Source organism: Xiphophorus hellerii, chromosome 12 (assembly GCF_003331165.1).
Source record: "Xiphophorus hellerii strain 12219 chromosome 12, Xiphophorus_hellerii-4.1, whole genome shotgun sequence".
NCBI classification, from domain to species: Eukaryota; Metazoa; Chordata; class Actinopteri; order Cyprinodontiformes; family Poeciliidae; genus Xiphophorus; species Xiphophorus hellerii.
In genome coordinates, this window is record NC_045683.1 from 33,113,432 (window position 1) to 33,140,291 (window position 26,860).

At 39.3% G+C, this 26,860-nt stretch overlaps 1 protein-coding gene across 3 annotated transcripts in view; it reads left to right on the top strand.

Annotated features, from left to right (window-relative positions):
* The first annotated feature begins 8,834 nt into the window (after window positions 1-8,834).
* The window catches only part of pdzd2 (PDZ domain containing 2), a 167,252-nt gene continuing 149,226 nt past the window's right edge, over window positions 8,835-26,860 (top strand). Inside the window, exons 1-2 of one of the 3 annotated variants that reach the window (XM_032578875.1) lie at window positions 8,843-9,270; window positions 26,516-26,698. The gene's annotated coding sequence lies outside the window, so the exon portion shown is untranslated. Of the gene's footprint in view, window positions 9,271-26,515; window positions 26,699-26,860 lie in introns of all 3 variants that reach the window. The other 2 variants (XM_032578877.1, XM_032578874.1) reach the window with 2 other exon arrangements.

Consider the following 26,860-nt stretch of genomic DNA (forward strand, 5'->3'; position numbering starts at 1 on the left):
AGTGTAAAAATATCTCTGTGTGTGTGTGTGTGTAATACTGGATTTGTAACTCGTGTAACCGTCTTTGTCTGTAACTTTGGATAGTTGTGTCTGTGAAACATGATTTGTGAACTGTAAAAAGAAAATAAACCTTCTCCTATGCCTACAAATGTTGAAAAAGTACCCACGAGTCACCAGATACACACACAAAACTGCATTTACGCACAGATCCGGTTTTCAGTCTCATTTCACGATTCCGGAGCTCCCAGTGTGTAGATGGTGCGTTTTACATGGTAGTAGAAAGCTGGGTCATCTGATGTTTGCGCCGAGTCTAGTGTTTTTATCTTCTAAACGTTTCTCACTGTACTTGTGCCGAAGTGGCAAATACGTTAGTTCGGTGGAAAACGGTACATCTCAGCACTTCCTTACAATATTCCAAAATTATTTATAGACATATTGTGCATTTTTGAGCGGTACCGGGGACTACGTGGTGTGAAAAACGACCACTGGGTGACGGAATGGTTCGCTGGTCGGAAAAACAGGCAGGCAAACCAAGAAGCAAGATGGATTGTCCCGGTGGTCTGCCCTCGGAAGTAAGTAGAATTAAACCTGCAGGTTTTGCTCTCCGATTATAATGAGACATCGAGTAATTATAAATAATTTCAGATTATGTCTGGTCCTCTGCCCTCCTCGTATGTTTCTGTTAGCGATAGCTAATGTTTATGTGAGCTATGCTACTTTATATGAGGGGCCGTTTAGGACAAAATTTACGTTTTGTCTCTCACACACTACCAAAAAGTCTCGCATACTCCAAAAAAGTAGCCACGCACACTCCAAAAAATTACGTTTTGTCCCTCACACACTACCAAAAACTCACGCATACTCCAAAAAAATAGCCTCGCATACTCAAAAAAATTACGTTTTGTCTCTCACACACTACCAAAAACTCTCGCATACTCCAAAAAATTACATTTTGTCTCTCACACACTACCAAAAACTCACGCATACTCAAAAAAATAGCCACGCACACTCAAAAATTACTCACGCACATTCAAAAAATACTCAAATTGCGTATACACACACTACTAAAATGTCACACACACACACACAAACGTTAACTTTCTCGCTCACATACACTGTACTAACAGCTCGCACATTCACAAACGTTAACTTTCTCGCTCACATACACTGTACTAACAGCTCGCACATTCACAAACGTTAACTTTCTCGCTCACATACACTACTATCAGCTCGCTCACATACACTACTACCAGCTCGCGCACATACACTACTACCAGCTCGCGCACACACACACAAACGTTAACTTTCTCGCTCACATACACTGCTAACAGCTCGCACACACACAGACGTTTATCTCTCACATACACAAGACTAAAGTTGAACACACACACAGTACTAAGACTCGTTTTATGTATGTGTGAGAGCGAGACTTTTTATGAATGTGTGAGAGCGAGACTCTTTTTGAATGTGTGAGAGCCAGACTCTTTTTGAATGTGTGAGAGCGAGACTCTTTTTGAATGTGTGAGAGTTGTCACGGAAGAGGCGGGGCATAATTTTTGGATCAAACTGCGCATGCGTAGATCCTAAACTATAAGTTTCGATTGTTGACTCACTGTATGTTCTATTACTTAGTATATTTGTGCTTTTAAATATATATAGAACGTTTAACTTTCTTGTAGATTAAATGTGCTATAGAAATAAATGAATCTGATTGATTGATTAAAAATAGCAAAATTGCTGTAGTACAATCTGTCCACTGGGTGCCAGATTGTAGCACTGCGGGCAGTCGTTGAATCGTTTAATGCGCCTGTCAAAGTGCTGGTTGCCTCCGGAGAAGATAGAATGGTGTTTAAAATGGCAGCTGCCTGACCAATTCTCTCTCGTTTCGAATTAGAGTTAGCCATGTTCGGTATAGCAAACTCTTTCTTCTTCGGCACTAGTTGGCGCCGGTTAATAATTCCTGTAATACTGGCACCCAGTGGACAGATTGTACTACAGCAATTTTGCTATTTTTAATCAATCAATCAGATTCATTTATTTCTATGCCCCGCCTCTTCCGTGACAACTCTCACACATTCAAAAAGAGTCTGGCTCTCACACATTCATAAAAAGTCTCGCTCTCACACATACATAAAACGAGTCTTAGTACTGTGTGTGTGTTCAACTTTAGTCTTGTGTATGTGAGAGATAAACGTCTGTGTGTGTGCGAGCTGTTAGCAGTGTATGTGAGCGAGAAAGTTAACGTTTGTGTGTATGTGCGCGAGCTGGTAGTAGTGTATGTGCGCGAGCTGGTAGTAGTGTATGTGAGCGAGCTGGTAGTAGTGTATGTGAGCGAGCTGATAGTAGTGTATGTGAGCGAGAAAGTTAACGTTTGTGAATGTGCGAGCTGTTAGTACAGTGTATGTGAGCGAGAAAGTTAACGTTTGTGTGTGTGTGTGGGACATTTTAGTAGTGTGTGTATACGCAATTTGAGTATTTTTTGAATGTGCGTGAGTAATTTTTGAGTGTGCGTGGCTATTTTTTTGAGTATGCGTGAGTTTTTGGTAGTGTGTGAGAGACAAAATGTAATTTTTTGGAGTATGCGAGAGTTTTTGGTAGTGTGTGAGAGACAAAACGTAATTTTTTTGAGTATGCGAGGCTATTTTTTTGGAGTATGCGTGAGTTTTTGGTAGTGTGTGAGGGACAAAACGTAATTTTTTGGAGTGTGCGAGGCTATTTTTTTGGAGTATGCGAGAGTTTTTGGTAGTGTGTGAGAGACAAAACGTAATTTTTTTGAGTATGCGAGGCTATTTTTTTGGAGTATGCGTGAGTTTTTGGTAGTGTGTGAGGGACAAAACGTAATTTTTTGGAGTGTGCGAGGCTATTTTTTTGGAGTATGCGAGAGTTTTTGGTAGTGTGTGAGAGACAAAACGTAATTTTTTTGAGTGTGCGAGGCTATTTTTTTGGAGTATGCGAGAGTTTTTGGTAGTGTGTGAGAGACAAAACGTAATTTTTTGGAGTGTGCGTGGCTACTTTTTTGGAGTATGCGAGAGTTTTTGGTAGTGTGTGAGAGACAAAACGTAATTTTTTGGAGTGTGCGTGGCTACTTTTTTGGAGTATGCGAGACTTTTTGGTAGTGTGTGAGAGACAAAACGTAAATTTTGTCCTAAACGGCCCCTCATAACTTTAGCTGTTCATAGCTAAGTCCGTGTATTTTTAGTGTCACTCAGCACAGTTTGGGAGTCTATCTTCAGTCTTAACTTTAACCCAGGTTGATCTAGTTTTATGATGCCGAAGTCGGCAAGCATATTTAGGAGATTATGGCAGTTGTGGATGTTGCTCACTGTCACTGAAACCGTATTTTGTTGCTTCAGCTGTATTGAAGGTAGACCTGCCCCTGCAGGAACATCATCTTCTGCTAGACTTTATTCACCAGAACAAACTGAAAGGTACTTCATTTATGTTGACTTCTCAACATATTTAAGGATTTAGTCTAATGTTCACACATAGGCCTGTCACAATAATCAATAAATCAGTTAATCGGATGATAAATTAAAACAAACTCAATCATTTCCATTGGCCTGATTTATGGTTTATCTCTTTTTTTTCTCCCTTTTTCTACCAAAAACTGAATGATAAAAGTCTTCAATTTGGTACTTTGGTCTCAACTAGCTCATATTTTGAAAGGCAATTTTGTTTACAAAGATTTTCTAAATTCATTTTATTAGTTTTATTTATTTATTTTGGATATTAAAAATGTATTTTAGTGTTAAATGTTCATTAGAATTCAAAGTTTAATGACCTCTGAGAATGTGTTCTTGCATTATTATTTTGTCTTTACCATTATATTACTTAAAAAATGGTTTCAAAAAAACAATATTATCGTTTGTTGAGATAACTTCTCTAACAATTTATCATACAGAAAAATTTTCCTTCGTGACAGACCTATTCACACATCATCCAGAATCTTCAGATTAAACTGTGTTTGTGTCTGGATCTCTGAAATCCAGAGACCCCATTTCATCGGCCTTTAAACAAATATATACCTCATCTGCAAACCAGGACAAACCTGCTGTTCCTGTTTGTCTTCATTTCAAGTTGATAAATGTAGATGGTAAAATGTATTCAGATGGTTTAGATTTTCACAAGCAGTACATTTCTTTCTCAATTGATATTTTGACACAATTAACAGCTAATAAACACATACTTAAATTTTTTTTAATATTTTATGCATTTATTTAAAGCAATTTTCAGGTTCAGCAATGTTCTGTCAAAGTCAGGTTTGTCGGTGCATCAGCTGTTCAGGAAAATCAACACATTTTTTCTAACACTAACTATTTGTACTTTTTTCTGCATCTTCAGACAATCTGCAGCAGCTGAGATTCTGGGAGGTTCAACACCAAAACCTCAAGCTTCGAACTGAGCCGTCAACTGGACCAAGACATCTTTCACAACTTGCTCTGTTGGAAGACATTATGGTTTATCCTTAATGTCTAGACTGACCTTGGTCTTCTTTGAATACAGTGAAGTCTGTATTTTAAATAAGTCACTAATCATGCAAATTATACTTAACATATAAGTGGAAAGAAGTCACAACATCCTCCCGCCTGATGAACAACTATTCATCTTTATAGGATTTCTCTTCTTTTAAAATACCGGTAAAGGATACAATAACTGAATAGGCCTGCGCAATAAGTCACCTGTAGAAGTATGAACATTACATGAATGAATCCCTGCCTGGAAAGACCTTTACCACTCCACCCATATTTCATGTCGGTCTGGGTGTATTGTCCTCCCCTAAAAGAGCTACATTTCCTACTTTGAGAACTGTTGGAGTAGACGTGTTCACCCTATGAGCTGATTTCAAGTCAGTCAAATAGTCTCTCCACCAGCTGTTGCAAAAGCTGGTCAAAAATTTCACTGTTTGCTGTGAGTACCTGATTGAGGTGAGGTGGCAATGGTAAACTGCCGAGAAACGCCCCTCCGCCCCCACAGACATAGAGAAAAAAGTTCACTGCGGTGACCTCTGCATGAACAGGTAGGCTGTTATTTTTAGCTTAGTTTATTCGAGAAGGACCTCGCTGCAGCAAACAGAATGGGGCGGGGACGGACCTTTCCGTCAGTCCCATACCTTATTTGGAAATGGGACTATTGCATTCCGGAAATGAAGGGGGCGCTATTTTCATAATCACTAGTATAAATACCTTAAGACGCGGAGTTAAGAGGAACAGAAGAAGAAAGAAAGAAGTTTGAGAGGTTTTTCCACTGGTGTTCGGCACACGATCAACAATGCAAAACTCACAAAGTCAACAAAAGGTATTTTTACCTTCTTACATTTTTTCACATAGTAAATCAATACGCTTTTCTAGATTAGGTTGAAAATATAATTAAGAGCTAGTGAAATTCGTAATTCATACAGGGGAAGGCTAATTTTAGCATGTAGCATAGCTAATTATTATCCCGCTGGGCACCATTAGATAAAAATAGAAAAGTAGATAACATGTATAATTGAGAAATGTATTTTATGCTCAAACTGTTTTTTATTTTCATTATACAGATCCACGTATCTATTTGCAACATGAACATAAATATTGCTGTCCCCTTTGCTCATACAAGCTACAGAACCATTTAGCACAAACTGCTATGGTTCAACATAACGGTATGTATAACTACACTTGAAAAATATAAAATATTTTTTACATACCAGTTTTCTAGTGTTTCTCTTTTATTTTTAAAGGTTGATCTTTTTTAAATATGTTTTGTACACCAATGTTAAATTTCTGTCTAATATATTTTATAAACTAACAGCAGCCATTATAGTTGGGTGTAGTACCCAGATGTGATACTCTAATGACGAGTAGCACTACTTCAATATAGTTTTAGTAAGTAACTGCAATAAACTACACAAGTAAGAGTAACAAAGTATTTGGTGAAATGGCTATTATTAACTACTGTTTTACTGATCATAATGTGCAATGTGATTTTTTATTTTGTTTGTTTTTTTGTTTTTTTCAGATGCCTCTGAATGTTCTTGAAGCTGTTCTCCAGGAGGTGATACCAGCACAGGGAGACTCAGCTTACCTCACCTTGGCATTGACCTGCAAGACCTTTCAAGCCGTTGTGTCTGAGCCAGTTTTCAGGAAGAAGACTCACTTTGCTTGGCTGGATGGTAAGGACCTTTGACTTTTTTCACCTAAAACATGTGAAATTAGATTTCAACTACATGAAATCGATTTTTCATTAACAGGTGAGATCAACTGGGGCAAATTTTCAAAAAACATTCAAGGCAGAAAACCGGATTCCTTTTGCGGTTGTAACGTGTTTTTCCTGCCACCGGTGATATAAAGACTGTGGGCTTCACCGGCGATGGAAGACGAGGAGAGTACCCTGGTTACTACTATGATGGCCGACCTGGACACTGCACTGACTGTCAATACTGAATGCAAGGAGAATATTAGTTGCTTTCCACAGTCTTTCACACATTTCAGTTGTCACACATTGTTCGTTTTTTTTGTGACATGCCATTTTAAATCATTTCTGCTAAATAATATTTGCCTTTTGACTTGTGCAGTCATCCTTTTTAATAATGTGTTCTTTCAATATTATTTACATTTTTGAATGTTCCTTTTGTTGTAGCTCAGTTGATTTACATTATTTAGTTTTCACAGAAATGGTGCCGTTTCCACACAAAGTTACATTGTGGCTGTAATTTGTTGGAGAGAGTAGAACCAATAAAGTAGTTGTAAATATATTGTAACAGCGTTGTTTAACAATAGGATAACCTTGTTTTAAAAATTTTAAATGCAAGCAAAGCTAATAACTTGCAATATTTTATATGTGTAAATACAATGTTTCCTATACATTTTGAACAATGACTGGAATCAATACAAATTTTTTTACAAACCTGACATACAGCCAAGTTGTTTATGTTTTAACAGTCAGAATCAACTTGGGGTTTTTTTGTAATAAAGCAAGCACATACAGAAACATATTGTTCGGTTACAAACAAGATTAAACGAGCAGAGCGAAGGTGTAGTCGGGGTGGAGGTGATGATAGCTCAGATGAGGAGCAGTTGCACACATCAAGCTGGACTTTATGAAGGGTGGAGGAGATGAGCCCGGCGCCGTTAGGCTGGGATGGAGACACATGATCAGGTGATTGGCTGAGCAGCTGAGATGAAGACAGTTATAGTTAGAATTTACACACTGGTTTAATTTATGTAACCAGTGACTTTATTCAAAAAGGTTTTCATATAGAAAAAAGATTATTCTCTCTGGCAGTTACCAGCGCAGTGTCTACTGCCGGGGTCCGAGCCCCAAAGATTATTTCTTGTCAAATAAACTTTCTAAAACCTACTTTCTCTCTGTGTGAGTCTTTCCAGATTGAAGCTACATTTAAAGTTTTAAATGAATCTCTTTGGGTTTTGCAACAATTGGATATTTAAGGGCTTTATTTTATTAATCGATTGCAATTGATAGAATTGATATGGAATTTATAAATGGAATAGTGGGACACCAATCAGTTTACTGGTTGAGCTGGAGTCCTTATAGCAAAAGTTTCCAATGAGACATTATGGTAAACAATGATAATAGCTGAGCCAGGTCACCTGCAACCAAAAATATTCTAGTTTTCTGAACTTCACTTGTTAGAAGTTCAAAAGTCCTTTGGTTTGTTTGTAAATTATATTCACAATGTGAATAATAAGAAAAATATTTGGCAAATAAACAACAAAAGTGCGCTGTGAATGGACGTACTAAGTTGGCCAAAATTGTTGACTAAATGTTTTACAGACCAAACCTCTTTACCATCTAGTTCTTATTTAATAAGCCGGAGGCTATTATATTTTAGATTTTAACTTATTTATTTTAAGAGTACCATTCACAACATCAAAATATATTATTTGAACTTCATTTGTTTATATCTGTTTTCTTAATCTGCGACGGACAGGCCATCTGTCCAGGGTCAGCAGCCCTCATGACCCCACTATAGGGATAATTCATGATAATTAATGAATGGATAAATGTGCTCTTAATGTAATGTACATTTGTCTCCAAAATATTGATTTGATTCATGTTTTATTACTTTTGTTTGAGATAGATTGGGTGTAAGGATAGATAAATACATCTCCATAATGTTTCCTTATTGCTTATTCTAGATTGTTTGTTACTAATATAATTTTAAATAAAGGTTTAATAAAGATTTGGAAATAAAAAGTGACTTACCACGTGACAGACATACCACGTGACATATCACGTTTTGTAGCCATTTTTTTACTATTTAATTTGTATTTTTAATGTTGAAAGTGTTCTTGGGTGTTTTAAAAGGCGTTGTCAAATAAAATACGTTATTATTAGTATAATTATTATAACACGATCGGTACAGGAAATAGTGTCACTAGCGCCCCCTTCATTTCCGGAATGAAATAGTCCAATTTCCATATAAGGTATGAGACGGACAGTGGTCCGTCCCCACCATTTCCATATAAGGTATGAGACTGACAGTTGTCCGACCCCGCCCCATTCTGTTTGCTGCAGCGAGGTGTACTTGGTTTATTCTGCAAACGGCTGAAACATTTTGTGTAGAAAAAAAAACATGTTGACATCTCAAAATTAAACATGAACAGTAAAAGACGGAATATATGTAAACACAGTGGCTATGTTTACATGATAATCCACTAAACATCTAATCCACTCCCTGTCAAAAGGCATGTTACACAAAAAATCTAAAATGTGGGTATAATTGCCCCTTGTATATTGAGACACTAGCAGATTTCTTTGTGCTCAGCGTAACTGGTGTGGTCACATGGGAGCCTAGCGGAGGTAAAGTGTCACAGTATCCACAGTTTGGACTAAGTCAATGCCTGGCAGGCAGTATTCAGGGCATAACAACCGCAGAGCAGATCTGGACATTCTGACTCCACCCTCCACCCGCTTTGACGAGAACAACATCAGAACGAGTGATAAATATCCCACAATAATCAACACAAATATCTGCAGGAGATAAAAGTATATTTACAGCAGCTTTTCCAGAGCTGATTTTCATTAAATGTCGGTTTAGACACATTAAAGGGAGTTTGGAAGACTCCCTGGAGCTGCTTCTTCTAGACTAAATAAAAATGCAGCTTTGCTCTACTTTATTCAGACACTCGTCAAACTGTTGATCTCACTGCTGAGTGGATGCGGGCTTTTGGAGCACCAGTCAGGAGGACTCATCATACGAAAAACAATAGGACGTTGTTTGATTTTTGTTGGGAATCCGGAGCCGCATAGAGTGCACCATGTAGTTTAAAGGTACGGTATGCTTCACATTCCATTAAGATTGAGTGACAGCACATATAGGCTACTTTATGAGCTGGTGTGTTAATGTCCTGTTTTTGTTTCAGTGCAGCTCATCCTGCAGGAATTAAAAGAAATGCTTTTGACAGTGGAAATAAAGCACAAACAAACCACTCTGAAATAGTTAACTTGATTTTATATTCACAATCATAAAACCATTTTTTTAGTGGTTGTTGTACTGATTGGTCAAACTGTGTGCAGTGCTGCTTATTACCATGATTTACCTTCTGCAAACCAAATTAGGAGAGGTCTGCTCTGTGTACCTCATTCTAGTCTTTAGTGTATTGTTGGGTTACAGTTTTGACGAAGTCAGTATAAACGGTGATATACATTTGATCAGACTGCTTCCAAAGCAGATTGTTCATCATTAAAACAACCCTAAGAAGCTATGGTTTATTTTAAAAGCAGGGTTATGAAGTATGGTAGCCTCTACAAGAATCTACATGTATTTGATCATTTTCCAGGTCTGACTTGTACTGGAAAACAGAAGCTAGAGCACTTAAAATACTTTATTATTCATTCTGCTATCAAAAAGATTTAAGCTTATTATTTAACAGATTTATATTTAATTTGAATCAGTTTTCTTTGAATTACCTGAACTAAAATTTTAATCAAATAAATTGATTAGTTTCGACTGACTGACTGACTGACTGACTGACTGACTGACTGACTGAGAGAACCCACAGACATTTCAAATAAGAATCACTTCAGATCAGGTGTCAAACAAAGCAAGTTTTCAACTTTTAAAACAGAAAAAACTTGTACAAAATTTACAAACTATGCTTCAAAAAAATGCATATTCAATGTAGGATTATGGGGTCCAAATTTGACAAATTTTAATACTATAGCTTGTAAAGTAGAGTTGATTTCCTGCAAGAAAACAACATAAATTCAGTAGGCTGTTTACCAAGCTATTACTTTGAAACCCATTGTGCTGTTTCATAGTTCATATAACAAAAAAACAGTTTGTCCTGAAGTGTTTGGAAATCTTTTGAAATCTGTTGCAGAAAACTGGAAAATGGATTGTAAAATGAAAAATGTGTAAGATTCCTAAAAACATCTCCAAAGAAGCTAACGTATTTTAAGTGTGTCGTCCTTTCTTTCCTACCCAAATCAGTCTAGAAAATTCTGGTTCATACAGTATTTATTCATCACATAATAACTTTGTAATGTGTTTTAATGTACCACTGCAACAGATTGTTTGCATTTAAGTTTAAAGAAGGATTAGTTCAAGATCAACCAAGATCAAGGAACATTCTGAACTTTTTTTTTTAGCTCTGAGTAGCCAGTATGAACAAGAGAAGATCTCAGATTAGTTCTTATAAAAATGTAACAATTTTTATGAAAGTACTCATTTTTGTTGCTGAGATTAGACTAAACCAACAAAATGGAAACTATTCAACCAAAAAAATAAAAACCTGTACACCTATCTTTTATAAAGGAAAACATCTCAGACTGTTTACAGGACCTACAATAAAATGTTCTTTTCTACTTTGTTTCACTAAAATATTGCACGTCTAAAATGATTTCTAAATAGAAAAAAATAGCTATTTAGCATTTTTAAGTAAAAAATAAAAATGTCCTCTGTGTGTTTTCAGCTTGGTCATAATGGCCCACAACAGTTTGTAACCAATAGCACTTAAATATTGTCAGTAAAAGACAGCAGCCTATTGGTAGGGTTCAGATTTTACGGGATTGCAGCAACCATATAGATTAAGAACCAATAACCGAATGATTTTAGCCTCTGTAAATGTGCTAAATCCTTTAACAAAACAATTTGCTAATAATGTAGTAACACTTTTACGGCAATAAAATAAAACCATTTGCCAGTTGCGTGGTAAGTCATTATGTTATTTGTGTAATGTAAAATAAATCTTTGAACACATTTTAAATGTGAAACACCTGCATGTTACATTAAAACTGTTCTCCTGAATTCTAGCATATTCCAGTTCAGTTACTAAGTAATCTAAATAACAAATGCATGTCACAGTAATTAATGAAATATTCCTTCATTCATTAAATTTTACCTAATTATAACAATGAGTAATTAGTTGTGTATTCTTTATTGATACATACAATCTAAGCAGCGTCCCATTTGCTATATATACAATATCCATAAAATCTGCAAAGCAAATATTTAATCCCAAAATTGCATGGCAGTTCATGTTTATACCATTATCAACTAAATGTATTACATGCTATGTTTATAACATAATAACTTATTGCATAGTTGGCAAGTTATAACATTGTTGGCTTTATTGCATTTAAAAAGGTTAACATTATTATGTCATTGGACTTTTTGTACTTGTTGATACAAGGAAAAATAATAGCATGCTATGCTATCTGGGCTTATAGCTCTTTCTGAGGAAAAGTTTGTTGCATGTAGATATGCTATATTGCCAAAAGTATTTGCTCTCCCATCCAAATTATCCGAATCAGGTGTTTCAATCACTTCCATGGCCACAGGTGTATAAAATTAAGCACCTAGACATACAGACTATTTTTACAAACATTGGTGGAAGAATGGGTCACTCTCAGGAGCTTAGTGAATTACAATGTAGGATTGTGATTGGATGCCACCTGAGCAACAAATCCAGTTGTGAAATTTCCTCGCTCCTAAATAACCTCATATGTGAGTCAAGGCAGGTGAGCGAATACTTTTGTCAATATAATGTATATGACCTGGCTTCAGAGTTGTTCCCTGTATTCTTTCTGTCATACTAAGTGGTGATCTTGACTCTGTGTGTATATCTTAGAGGTGATCTGAGACTAACTGTATGTTGGTTCTCTGTAATATAGCATCAAAAATACCACATGATTTATTGTTTTTTAACTACTGTACTTTTTACATCTGGTCTGATTTTTTCTTGTGGTCTGACCTCGTCTTCTCGTACAACTGATCCTTAACTGTTTTCCGTTGGCCTTGGATCTGAGATCAAGTTCTAAAACTGAACTGTTTGCTTATTCAGTTTGTGGCCTGGTTATTCAATAACATTGTTTTGGTTGACCCTGTGAGGTGACAATGCTCTTGACCGTCTCTCTTCACAGAAAATAAGTGTGTCATTATATGAAGGACTTTGCTTTAGTTTGTGAATTTGATTTCCAGGTTTGGGGTTTTTTTGTGTTAGCATTGTATTTTTAATGAACTGTATATTGTTAGTGTGGTCCCTGTGAGTCTTTCTTGTTTTTGTTCAGTCATTTTGCCCAGTCAGCCTCTCTTAGGTGCCTCAGCCTCTTTGTTCTCTTTCAGCTGTTGCTATTCAGTATTTGGACGCTTTGGCCTTCATTACTCACCTTTGAAAGGTCACTCTTGTCAATGAAAATCAGAATCAAAATTGGGATTTTCTCAAATTAGATTGTTTTTCCTCAAATTTTTCAAGTTAAATAACATTTTTGTGGGTATTACTACTAATACAGGTATTAACAACTAATACAATAATAGACATAATTAATTAGTTAAATTTATTATGGTGGTGGTATCTCAGGAATCAATAACTTAAGAGAGGCACATGAAGCAAGGTCTTTTGTAGAGATTGGGAGGAGAATCACAAGGTTCAAGAGGCACCAGATGGATCCAGAACACAGCTGCAGCCATTGTGTTAAGGATCCAGAGACAACATCACAAGCATCTTACTTGAACTAAGGAGAAAAGTGAACGGATTGCTAAGTTATTTAACGTATTCTTTTAAGACAAAAGTAATTTTTATAGCTCATTTCCAATTTATTGCAGTGAAGAGGACTTGTCTTACTTAGAGGACTTCATTCAGTTAAATGAAATGTATATTTTTCAGAGGTTATAGGTTTATGTTCCAAATATAAATTATACTGTCCTCTGAGAATCAGATGTTTTTCCCCTTGCTGTCATTTACATACATTTGCATAACTATCAGATTACCCACCCTTCCTGGAGTCCTTGGAGGGTGTACTGGAGAGTGCCCCTCCTGGGGACTCCTTTGTTCTGCTAGGGGACTTCAATGCTCACGTGGGCAATGACAGTGAGACCTGGAGGGGCATGGTTGGGAGGAACGCTCCCCCTGATCTCAACTTGAGCGGTGTTCTGTTGTTGGACTTTTGTGCTTGTCATGGACTGTCCATAACGAACACCATGTTTGGGCATAAGGGTGTCCATATGTGCACTTGGCACCAGAACACCCTAAGCCGCAGTTCGATGATTGATTTTGTCATCGTTTTGTCGGATCTGCGGCCACATGTCTTGGACACTCGGGTGAAGAGACATGCGGAGCTGTCCACTGACCGCTACCTGGTGGTGAGTTGGCTCCAATGGTGGGGGAGGATGCCGGTCAGACCTGGCAGACCCAGACATGTTGTGAGGGTCTGCTGGGAACGTATGGCAGACTCTCCTGTGAGTTGGAGCTTTAACTCCCATCTCCGGCAGGACTTTGAACACGTTCCTGGGGAGATGGGGGACATCAAGTCTGAGTGGACCATGTTCCGTGCCTCCATTGTCGAGGCGGCTTACTGGAGCTGTGGCCGCAAGGTTATCGGTGCCTGTCGCGGCGGCAACCCTCAAACCCGTTGGTGGCACCTTCGGTGAGGGATGCTGTCAGGCTGAAGAAGGAGTCCTATTGGGCCTTTTTGGCCTGTGGGACTCCAGAAGCAACTGATGGGTACCAGAGGTCGAAGCGGCATTCAGCTCGGGTGGTTGCTGAGGCAGAAACTCGGGCATGGGAGGAGTTTGGAGAGGCCATGGAGAAAGACTTCCGTACGGCTTCGATGCGATTCTGGTCAACCATCTGGCGTCTCAGGAGGGGGACGCAGTGCAGTACCAACACTGTTTATAGTGGGGATGGTGTGCTGCTGACTTTGACTCGGGATGTTGTGGGTCCATGGGCAGAATACTTTGAAGACCTCCTCAATTCCACCAAGATGCTTTCCATTGAGGAAGCTGAGCCTGGGGGTTCTGGGTCGGGCTCTCCCATCTCTGGGGACGAGGTCGTTGAGATGGTTAAAAAGCTCCTTGGTGGCAGGGCCCCGGGGGTGGATGAGATTTGGCCAGAGTTCCTTAAGGCTCTGGATGTTGTAGAGTTGTGTTGGCTGACACGACTCTGCAATATTGCATGGACATCAGGGGCAGTTCCCCTGGATTGGCAGACTGGGGTGGTGGTCCCTCTGTTCAAAAAGGGGGACCGGAGGGTGTCACACTCTTAAGCCTCTCTGGCAAGGTCTATACAGGAGTCCTAGAGAGGAGGGTCCGTCGGATAATCGAACCTCAGATTCAGAAAGAGCAGTGTGGTTTTCGTCCTGGTAGTGGAACACTGGACCAGCTCTACACCCTTAGCAGGTTTCCTCGAGGGTGCTTGGGAGTTCGCCCAACCAGTCTACATGTCTACAGGGAACCCTGTGGGGGGTTCTCTGGGAGTATGGGGTACCGGGCCCTTTGATATGGCTGTTAGGTCCCTGTATGACTGGTGTCAGAGTCTGGTACGCATTGTCGGCAGTAAGTTGAGTTCGTTTCTGGTGAGAGTTGGACTCCGCCAGGGCTGCTCTTTGTCACCGATTCTGTTCATTACTTTCATGGACAGAATTTTTAGGCACAGCCAGGGTGTTGAAAGAATCCGTTTTGGTGGCCTTAGGATCGCATCTCTGCTTTTTGCAGGTGATGCTGTCCAGTTGGCTTCATCAGGTCATGATCTGCAGCTCTCGCTTGAGCGGTTCGCAGCCGAGAGTGAAGCGGCCGGGATGAGGATCAGTGCCTCCAAAACCGAGGCCAGGTTCTTGAGCCGGAAAAGGGTGGAGTGCCTTCTCCGGGTCGGGGAGCGGGGGGGACACTGCCCCAAGTGGAGGAGTTTAAGTATCTCGGGATCTTGTTCACGAGTGAGGGAAGAAGGGAGCGGGAGATTGACAGGCGGATTGGCGCAGCGTCTGCAGTGAAGCGGGTGCTGTACCGGTCTGTCGTGGTGGAGAGCTGAGTCAAAAAGTGAAGCTCTCGATTTACCGGTCCACCTACGTTCCCACCCTCATCTATGGTCATGAGCTTTGGGTCATGACCGAAAGAACGAGATCGCGGATACAAGCGGCCGAAATGGGTTTTCTCTGTAGGGTGTCTGGGCTCTCCCTTCTTAAGCTGCTACCCCCGTGACTCGACCCTGGATAAGCGGAAGAAAATGGATGGATGGAGGCCTTTGCTTTAATATGTATAGTGCTTCATTTCACTGGTTTAATGCAGGGATATTATTGCTTGGCAACACAATCTGAAAAGCAAATGTTTCTTTGAAAGGACTTTTTGAATTAAACAAATGTCCAGATTTGGTTTGTGCTTGCAAGAGTTTTCAGCCTGAGAAATAAATGCAGCCCTCTAGTGAATGTGCCTGCCTGTACTGTGAAATGACAAGATCCAAAAGTACACTTGATTCCTTCATAGCAATCTAAAACTGCTGAAGTGATTGGTTTAGGAGACCAATCCTAAACCACCATCCTTGGGGTTGCACCATTTTCTATGGGTTAGGACATTTCCTTCAAACAACCTATGTCAGATTTATTTTACTTTCCTGTCTATAGCTTTGAGCAGTAACCTTTTACAGAACTTTCAAAAACTTTAGAGGGAAGTTCAAATAATCTGGTGCAAAGTGTTGTAAGGAAGTACCATATTTTCAGAACATTCTACAGTGAACAGCTGTCCGCCTTCAGTCTGATGTTTAAGTTGTTCCTGAGGTGGAAATCAATGACTATAGGTAGAACCCAAACTCCTTTAATAGAACATGTTCTGCTGTGTCTCTGGAACTATTTAGTTCTAAGATAACATAATTGGAGTTTTTACTTTTGCTTTTACTTTTGCTTTAATAACTCATTTGAGGGGTTTAAATTAAATTTTATTTTGATTCTAATTTCTTTTTTTGTGGTATTATATTAGCCTTCATTATGTCCTTGCACCTCTAGATTTGTATAATGTCTAGAGTTTTAATTTTTTTGCCTGTATAATCTCTGCCTGTAGTGTGTGGTTGAATGCAGGAAGGCCTGGCATAAGAGGAACAAACAGCATCTTGCAGCATCTTACCTTTATGGGCGTGGCAGGATTATAAAGACTGTACTACACGCTTAAAGTTTTGTTCTTATTCACCAACATTCCCGTTACTTAGTGGAGTCTGCACAGCCTTTAAGATCCTTATAGTTATTGGATCAATTTATAAGGAAGGATTTTTAGTATTCAGTCACAAACAACAAGCAGAACATTAAAACATATGTTAAATAAGTTATTTATTTTCTTACATATTTTTATTTAAAAACACTGAACATGACAAGTCAGATAATTTAACAACAAACTCCTACAGTTAAAGGTTACATCTCCTGAAAAGTGTTAAGCAGTAGTATGAAACATTTTCTACTAATGGACAATGAAAACAGTGTGAACCTCTCCATGCTTTGTGAAAGCAAATATGCTGTCCACCATTGAGTGACACTCACCACTGCTAGAATTTCATTTAATATTAGATTCTGTTCTTTAAGCTTCACTGCCTTATTTTCACTGTAACGTGTAAAAAATGGAACTCAGTCAAAAATTGACTGTTTGACAGCATAATTTTCTTATTGCAAATATAAACTCCTTAAACTCAATGTTTTCTTCATTCTTTTACAATGTAACATCCTGGGATTTGTTGAAATGGGGCTTTTTCTAATCTTTGGCCATATGGCACCTTGGAGAAGAGCAGGGTAGAGGGGGAGGGTGGCATCTAGGTCAGTCTGCATTCTGGAAACAAAGAGTAAACTAATCCTTATAGTTGGAATGTAAAATAGATTTTTTTATATCCATAAAATAAAAAGTCAATCTGAATCTGCTTTTGCTATGGGGACAATGCAAGAAAGATTTTGACACAATGTTTGGTAGCTGCAACTAATTTCACAGTGCCTAAATTTAGGTCACATTAAAAGCTATACGTTCAAAATTTAAAATTTAATAAGTTAAAAAAAAACTCAAGCTCTTATTTTGTATTAAGATGAAGAAAACATGTTACACTTTGACATGAATATTTAAAAACCTAAATCTGAATATAAAAACTCCATTCCATTGATTTATGTAGATCCAGATCAGAAGGGAATTTTTGAATGAATATGATTTTATTGGTCTCTGATGTTGTGAAGGGCATTTATTTTTGCATAACTCCCTTACAATTCCACCACTGCTTTTCAGTCAGGTTGAGGTTTGGAGCTTGGCTAGGCCCTTGCAACCAATTGTTTTCCTTTTTCAGCCACTCTGTTGTAGAACAGATGCTTTTTAGAATGGTTATTCTTTGGCAGGACCTTAATTAAGAATTTTTCAAAACTTGTAATTGGTTATTTAAAACCCCCAAACAAATAAAGTTTGCCAGTTTTTTAGTTTTGATGGAGGTATCATTGATATAATTTCCCTGATATATCAGTGAAAAGTTACAATAAAATAGCACACAGTGGGAAATGATACACAACTCTGAATGTTTTATACTGCATTTTACTTTGTATTCTGAACAAAGGTGCTTTGGAACTACATACTGCTCTTAATGATTCTCTGTAGACGAACATAAACTGGTTAAAATGCTGTAGCATTTCAAGTATAGATCAGGGAGGCTGAGATTATCTGTATGGGGGCAGGGCTCCATTTAGAGAGATTTAGGTCATTACTGAAAATGTCATGTTAATACTGTTGTCATTCAGCTTTGAGTGACAACATGTCATAAATGGATTTCATGGTGGTTCTCTCTGTCTCACTGAATGGATCAATAGAATCATTGATCTATTGATCAATTTAAAATTTAATAAGTAAAAAAAAACTCAAGCTCTTATTTTGTGTTAAGATGAAGAAAACAACATGTTACACTTGGACATGAATATTTAAAAACCTAAATCTGAATATAAAAACTCCATTCCAATGATTTACGTAGATCCAGATCAGAAGGAAATGTTTGAATGAATATGATTTTATTGAATGGAAAATCAGATCCATTCAGTGGATCTGATTTTCCTTTGAACTTCTCCAGTCCTGTTTTTGCACAAATTTTTTTACAATGAAAACTATAGCAACTTAACACATAGGAGCAAGGTATGCTGCATAGTGTTGATTTTCAACCTCTGAAAAAGGTATGCTGAAGAAGAAACAGCTTATCCTGCTCTCTCATCTTTACTGATAACTTTCCCTTTGAGTTATTTTAAAGATGTTATTTATTGATGTTATTTTAAAGGTGTTGAGGGGATACGTTTTGGTGGCCTTAGGATTGCATCTCTGCTTTTTGCAGATGATGTGGACCTATTGGCTTCATCAGGTCATGATCTGCAGCTCTTGCTTGAGCAGTTCGCAGCCTAGTGTGAAGTGGCTGGGATGAGGATCAGTACCTCCAAATCCGAGGCCATGGTCTTGAGCCGGAAAAGGGTAGAGTGCCTTCTCCGGGTTGGGGGGGGGTGTCCTGCCCCAAGTGGAGGAGTTTAAGTATCTCGGGATCTTGTTCACGAGTGAGGGAAGAAGGGAGCGAGACATTGACAGGCGGATTGGTGCAGCGTCTGCAGTGAAGCAGGCGCTGTACCGGTCTGTCGTGGTGAAGAGAGAGCTGAGTCAAAAAGAGAAGCTCTCGATTTACCGGTCGATCTACGTTCCCACCCTCATCTATGATCATGAACTTTGGGTCATGACCGAAAGAACAAGAATGCGGATACAACGGGCCAAAATGGGTTTTCTCTGTAGGGCAGGGGTCTCAAACTCCAGTCCTCGAGGGCCACAGTCTTGCAACTTTTAGATGTGCCTCTGCTGCACCAGACCTGAACAGAATAATTAGGTCATTAAGGCTCTGGAAAACTGATCTACACAAGGAGGAGGTCATTAAGTCATTTCATTCCAGTGTTTTGTACCTGTGGCACATCTAAAAACTGCAAGACTGCGGCCCTCGAGGCCTGGAGTTTGAGACCCCTGCTGTAGGGTGTCTGGGCGCTCCCTTAGAGATAGGGTGAGAAGCTCGGTCATCCGGGAGGGACTCAGAGTAGAGCCGCTGCTCCTTCACATCGAGAGGGAGCCAGTTGAGGTGGCTCAGGCATCTGGTCAGGATGCCTCCTGGACGCCTCCCTGGTGAGGTGTTCCGGGCACATCCCACCAGGAAGAGAGCCCACAGGAAGACCCAGTTCACTCTTTAGGGACTATGTCTCCTGGCTGGCCTGGGAACGCCTCGGGATTCCCCCAGAGGATCTGGAACAAGTGGCTGGGGAGAGGGAATTCTGGGCCTCTCTTCTTAAGCTGCTACCCCCCGCGACCCTGGATAAGCAGAAGAAAATGGATGGATGGAGGCCTTTGCTTTAATATGTATAGTGCTTCATTTCACTGATTTAATGCAGGGATATTATTGCTTGGCAACACAATCTGAGAAGCAAATGTTTCTTTGAAAGGACTTTTTGAATTAAACAAATGTCCAGATTTGGTTCGGGCTTGTAAGAGTTTTCAGCCTGAGATATAAATGCAGCTCTCTAGTGAATGGGCCTGTCTGTACTGTGAAATGACAAGATCCAAAAGTACACTTGATTCCTTCATAGCAATCTAAAACTGCTGAAGTGATTGGATTAGGAGACATCCTTGGGGTTGCACCATTTTCTATGGGTTAGGACATTTCCTTCAAACAGTCTATGTCAGATTTATTTTACTTTCCTGTCTAGTTTTGAGCAGTGACCTTTTACAGAACTTTCAAAAACTTTAGAGGGAAGTTCAAATAATCTGGTGCAAAGTGTTGTTAGGAAGTACCATATTTTCAGAACATTCTACAGTTAACAGCTGTTCGCTGAGGTGTTCCGGGCATGTCCCACCGGGAGGAGGCCCCGGGGAAGACCCAGGACACGCTGGAGGGACTATGTTTCTCAGCTAGTCTGGGAACTCCTTGGGATTCCTCCGGAGGAGATGGAACAAGTGACTGGGGAGCAGTGGTGGGAAGTAACGAAGTACAAGTACTTCGTTACTGTACTTAAGTACAATTTTTATGTATCTGTACTTTACTTAAGTAGATTTAATAATGGGTACTTTCTACTTTTACTCCACTACATTTTACAGTAAGTATCTGTACTTTCTACTTCACTACATTTCTACAAAAGTGTCGCGTTACTCGTTACATCCAAGTCTCACTGCTCTCTTTTTGTCCGTTAAAATATGAAGTTCAGGGACTTTAAGGTGGCGCCGTAAAATCCAAGCAATAACGTGACTTAGTGTCTGTTGTCACCCATCGCCTCCCCCTTTACTAGCACGCGGAGCTCCAGACATGCGCAGTGGTTTCCTCTGAGCGGGAGAAGATGTCTAACTAATCGATAATAGCTGCATAAATCATAAGATATGACGACATGTAAAACCAGCAGCGCTTCGCTTTCACAGACGGTGGGACTTTGTCCAACTTTTAGCGTCACTTGGAAGGAAAGCTTAAAGAAAGGTAAGATCTGTGGACGTGATGCTAGCAAAGCTAGCTGTACTGAGACACATGTTGCATCTGCGATGAAAAAAAGTTGTCACTCATGCGCTGAATTATTGTGTGGATTCAGGAACGATCCGATTCTTCTGGACGGATCTTTACTAAGGTTGATGGGACTGAAGCCTCACTGAGAGCCATTCTTTGTTCTTGTATACATTGCAATAGCTATATATAGCTATATATATGTATATATATATATATATATATATATATATATATATGCACACACACACACATTTATTTAATTGCCGAATAAGTAAAAGTTGAACGTATGAACACAGAGTATGCTCATTGATTGATTTTGTCTCCTGTCATGGTGGCAAACATGCAGTGGGAGGGAGGATGAGAACAGTCATGGTGCTCCTTCTGCTTGTTGCGCCGTTGTACAGTGTTCATAGTGTTGTTGTAATGTTACAATTACAACTGTAATTGTAACATAGCAATTACAGTTAATTGCTATGTTTCATGGTTTAATGGTGCAGACAGTTGTGGTTTCTGACATGGGCAATATGGGCAACCGCCCAGGGCGTTATTTTTATAGGGATGGCAGGCGACCTCTGCGGATTGTAGCACAGCGATGAAAGCAAAACAGAATGAAATGAGTTGTAATTGATACTGGTTAAATATATTTCAGCTCTAAGTATTTATATCTAGGTGTTTTTATGGAAATGTGGATCTTTCAGATCAATCTGAGAACCAATTTTGATAGGTGCACTTCATTTTATTGTGTCATGTAGCGCAGGGCGCTGGTCTTGGTCTCGTGTTCAGTGGTCTTGACTACAACTCTGCTACGTGGCTCCTCGATTGCATGTCTTCCCCCCCACACCTTCGTTCCATCCCCTTTCAGTTGGATTTCTTTCTAAATAAATGTCACTAATGAAGTTCATGCTACGTTAGGACAGGAAATAAGATGTTTCCATCCCTGAAATTATGATGCATAGAATCACATATCTAAGTCTAAACTCTTACAGAGAATAAACACAATAAGAACATGTTTAATCTGTGACATTGTTTATTAAAATGGCACATTTATGATGTATTCAAATTAAATACTATCGGCACACTTAATGATATTAGCGATTAGGTTATGTATTCAGCAAGTACTTTTACTTTTAATACTTAAGTATTTTTAAAAGCCAGTACTTTTCTACTTTTACTTAAGTAAAATGTTAATGTGGTACTTTGACTTTTACTTGAGTACATTTTTGCCTGTGTATTTGTACTTTTACTTAAGTACATTTTTTGAGTACTTTCTCCACCACTGCTGGGGAGAGTGAAGTCTGGGCCTCCCTTCTGAAGCTACTACCCCCGCGACCCGACCCCGGATAAAGCGGAAGAAAATGGATAGATGGATATTTTAAAGACACTATAAATATTAGAAAGTTATTATAAAGATATTATAAAGTTTTTATCATTATACTTACATTGTTGACATCATAAAACATATTTTCTCCAGATTACACTTAGAAACACAAGCTCACAAATAGCAATTAAATCCAAAGAAAACAGTGGCTTTACTCTGTAACTTCTAGAACTGTGTTTTGTTTAAATGTCATGTTTTCAGCTTTGCTAAAAGTCACTTACACTTTGAAAAGTATTTGAGTGACTGACACAAGAGAAAACTAGAAACAGTGAACAACACAGGAAAGCTATTTTGATGTATATTACAATTGTATCACTCAGTGGAAGGACAGGCACAAAACTGCAAAATCCATTTCAATCTGAGTGTGCATATTGGACTAAAGTTTTGAGAAGATTTGTGACTGTAATTATAATGTGACTCTGACTTGAGTACAATTTTTGTACCCCTGTATGCACCTCTGATTATGCAGTTGCATCTTCATATTCTTCTTCTCAAACATGTGAACCATTTATTTAGATAATGAGTGATTGTGTTTTAATCTGAAGTATCCATGCAATTAAAGGATCCAAAAGACTTCAAATCAATGCCAACTCTTCTCCAGATGTTATACATGTTTCTTTTACATTTATTCTGAGTGTGTCACCTGACGCACACATTCAGGAGTGCTTTCTGAAGTTTCTTAACCACATCAAAGATGTCTTTAGCTCTTTACATTAGTCTGAGATAAATTTAGCCTTAATTTTCACTCTTATCTAAATTGATCATGTACGGGTTAGGCCGAGGCACATCTGGGTATGTTCTGTTTCTGCTGACCTTTAAGCTAGGGTTTAGTTGATGCGTTGAACTGGGTGTGTGGCGTCGTGCGCCAGAAGCAGCAACACCACTCCCTCGCATTGGACCCATGCATTGTCGCAGTACCTGGTTGTGCACCTCTGAACCGTTCAAACAAACTGGACGATTTGCACTGACATTTGTATAAAACTTCTGAGAGGGCTCATTTTATGAGAATATGGCTCCAGGGAATACATTAACTACAAACGCCATACTGCTGTCTTGGTTTGCACAAGCTCAACACGAACTTTCAAAAGTGTGACTATAACTCAACCCTTAGTCACTCTTTTGAGTAAGGGACTACAGATAACTTGCCTTCATTGCTAATTCTGGCATATTCTGTTGTGTACATTGTTCTTTCTTATACAAATAACAATTGGCTGTTAGATGCTCTGGAAACTGACTCGAACACAACAGCTCCTGTTGTATTATTTATTCAGTCTGGTGGTTTGTGACATCAGCTCCACTAAACAGTCTGCATGTATATCAAAATATAGACAAGTTGGACTTTTCCTTCTGATTTGGTAACTGTTTTTGTCAGTGAATGTTTTTTAAAAATCTCCATCATCCATTCAGTCTATGCCACCAATAACTCCAGTAAGTGCAAGGAAACCCACACAAGTTTTGCATCTGATTTAACTCTGCCCAGAACAGGGCAGGGCATTTTGCCGACAGTTGGGTGTATAGGAATAGACAGACATACGGAACCACGAAACCAAAGAGTTTATTTGAAGCTCAACTTCAGCATAGTGATTAAAGTGTGGTCTTATGGTAGCCTGTGTTTTTTTTGTCCACATTTGCCACCAATGTAGCTTTATCCAGAGTGCAGATGAAGGGTCAACCCAGATTCCTCAGGACAGCTTTTTTTTTTTTTTTTTTTACCAAAATTAGGCTACTGAAGATATCTGCTGGACTTGCATTTTTTTAAACCCTTGAGAGGAGCTTTAGCACCAATTGACATTTTTAGTTGTAACTCTGAAACTTACAAAATATCTTTTGAGTTCTCATATAGCTAAGAAATTTTCATCATTGCCACGAGGATTAGGAGTGTTTTAGCTATTCCTACCAAAATTCTAATACTGACACAGCTTTTAAATGGACCTATAGTATAATTACGAAGGAAGATGATTACACATTGCTAGTTGTAGGTTCTTTACTCCCAGTGCTGTAGACTAGAGCTGCTTCTCACACAGAGCCATACAGAGACCTTTGGAGGGGCAGGGGCTAAAAAGGGGCACATTGGACAAGATCTTAAAACACCATACAGCAACATACACTGCCTGGCCAAAAAAAAAGTCGCCACCTGGATTTAACTAAGCAAATAGGTACAAGCCTCCTATTGGATAAGTACTGCATAGGCGATTATCTTTCAGCTGGCAACAAGTTATTTAACCCCAGCTGATGCAATGAGTAACTCCTCATTTCTTAAACAACCATGGCAAAAGACACATCCTGTGGTCGTGGAAAAGACGTTAGTCTGTTTAAGAAGGGTCAAATCATTGGCATACATCAAGCAGAGAAAACATCTAAGGAGATTGCAGAAACTACTAGAATTGGGTTAAGAACTGTCCAACGCATCATTAAAAACTGGAAGGATGGTGGGGAACCATCGTCTTCCAGGAAGAAATGTGGTCGGAAAAAAATCCTGAATGATCGTGATCGGCGATTACTTAAACGTTTGGTCAAATCAAATCGAAGAAAAACAACAGCAGAACTCAGGAGTATGTTTAATTGTGAACGCAAAAGCATTTCCACACGCACAATGCGAAGGGAACTCAAGGGGTTGAGATTGAACAGCTGTGTAGCCGTAAGAAAACCTCTAATCAGTAAGGCTAACCAGAAAAAAAGGCTTCAGTTTGCTAGGGAGCATAAAGATTGGACTCTGGAGGAATGGAAGAGGGTCATGTGGTCTGATGAGTCCAGATTTACCCTGTTCCAGAGTGATGGGCGCATCAGGGTAAGAAGAGAGGCAGGTGAAGTGATGCACCCATCATGCCTAGTGCCTACTGTACAAGCCTGTGGGGGCAGTGCTATGATCTGGGGTTGCTGCAGTTGGTCAGGTCTAGGTTCAGCAACATTGTGTGCCCAAAGAATGAGGTCAGCTGACTACCTGAATATACTGAATGACCAGGTTATTCTATCAATGGATTTTGTCTTCCCAAATGGAACGGGCATATTCCAAGATGACAATGCCAGGATTCATCGGGCTCACATTGTGAAAGAGTGGTTCAGGGAGCATGAGACATCTTTTTCACACATGGATTGGCCACCACAGAGTCCAGACCTTAACCCACAGGTGTCAAACTCCAGTCCTCGAGGGCCGGTGTCCTGCAGTTTTTAGATGTGCCACAAGTACAAAACACTGGAATGAAATTGCTTAATTACCTCCTCCTTGTGTAGATCAGTTCTCCAGAGCCTTAATGACCTAATTATTCTATTCAGGTGTGGTGCAGCAGAGGCACATCTAAAAGTTGCAGGACACCGGCCCTTGAGGACTGGAGTTCGACACCCCTGCCTTAACCCCATTGAGAATCTTTGGGATGTGCTGGAGAAGGCTTTGCGCAGTGGTCAGACTCTCCCATCATCAATACAAGATCTTGGTGAAAGATTAATGCAACACTGGATGGAAATAAATCTTGTGACACTGCAGAAGATTATTGAAACAATGCCACAGCGAATGCGGGCTGTAATCAAAGCTAAAGGCGGTCCAACAAAATATTAGAGAGTGTGACCATTTTTTGGTGGCGACTTTTTTTTTGGCCAGGCAGTGTAGCAACAATCCATATTAAGCTAGACTCTAAAATTTAACTGGATCATATTATATCATTGTCATCATATGTGCACAATCCAAAGCATATGTACTCTGTTTTCCCTGATAGGTATAATGTTGCTGAGGGGTTTCTTCTGCTGACAGTGCTGGAAGGCTGTGTTGATCCGAGACTGTTGTTTTTAAACAGACCATAGGAAAGAAGTTTGCTGGTTATGAAGTTATAAAATAAGCAAATTTGCTGCTATTTTACTAAATAAACCCTAATAATATTTGACTGTTTAGCCTCCATAGAAACTTGCCTGAAGACTGCTCTAAAGATTTAAAAAGATCAGAGGGATTAACCACATATAATTTTTCAATGTTAGCACCTCAGAGAGATCTAGAATTGTAAGGTTGAGGGATGAATTATTTTCATTAGATTTTGTCATTCTTGAGAATCTTGAGAAACATCCATGCATTTAAGCTCAGTCAATTACTGTAACAGTGTTTTCATAGGTCTGCCTAAAAATATATATCAGAGGTCTACTGAAAGTCTGGGGCCCCTATAAATTAGGGGTGCAAATTAGCACACGCCACTGGCCAAATGCGGGTAAAAGTATGAAATGGCATGTAAATTGGAGCAACGCACCTGATACCCTGGCGGGTTGACAATTTGAACAAAAAAAAAAAAAAATAGCTTCATTCAGTTTGAACTTCTGTCCAGGGCGGGACTTACCGTCTGAGGCATATACTGTATATGGGGCGGCACAACAAAAAAGTATATTAAACATAATTTTTATCAACCGCGACAGCCCATTGGTTTATTTTTTTTGACAGACGTTGGGCTTACCCAATGAAATCCATATGTTCTCTTTGGCCTGCCCCTCCCCTCCGAGGTGATAAATAGCGACATTTCAGACTCCGAGAAAAGTGAGCGGATAAGAGTCTCGTGGGAGGATGATGAGAGAGACGTGACCAGGGACAGATTGAGGAAGAGTTCGGGTTAGCTGCTGCTGCCTGGTAAGAAGGAGTGTAAATGTTCATGAAGAGGGAGCGTTTCATGCAGGCAGGAGGGCAGGTGTGTGGGCGTAGGTGTATGCATGCGTGTATGGTAAACTTCTTGACAGTAAATCGATTTTCATAGAGTTAAGAATAAATCATATATTTTACACAATTTGCTTG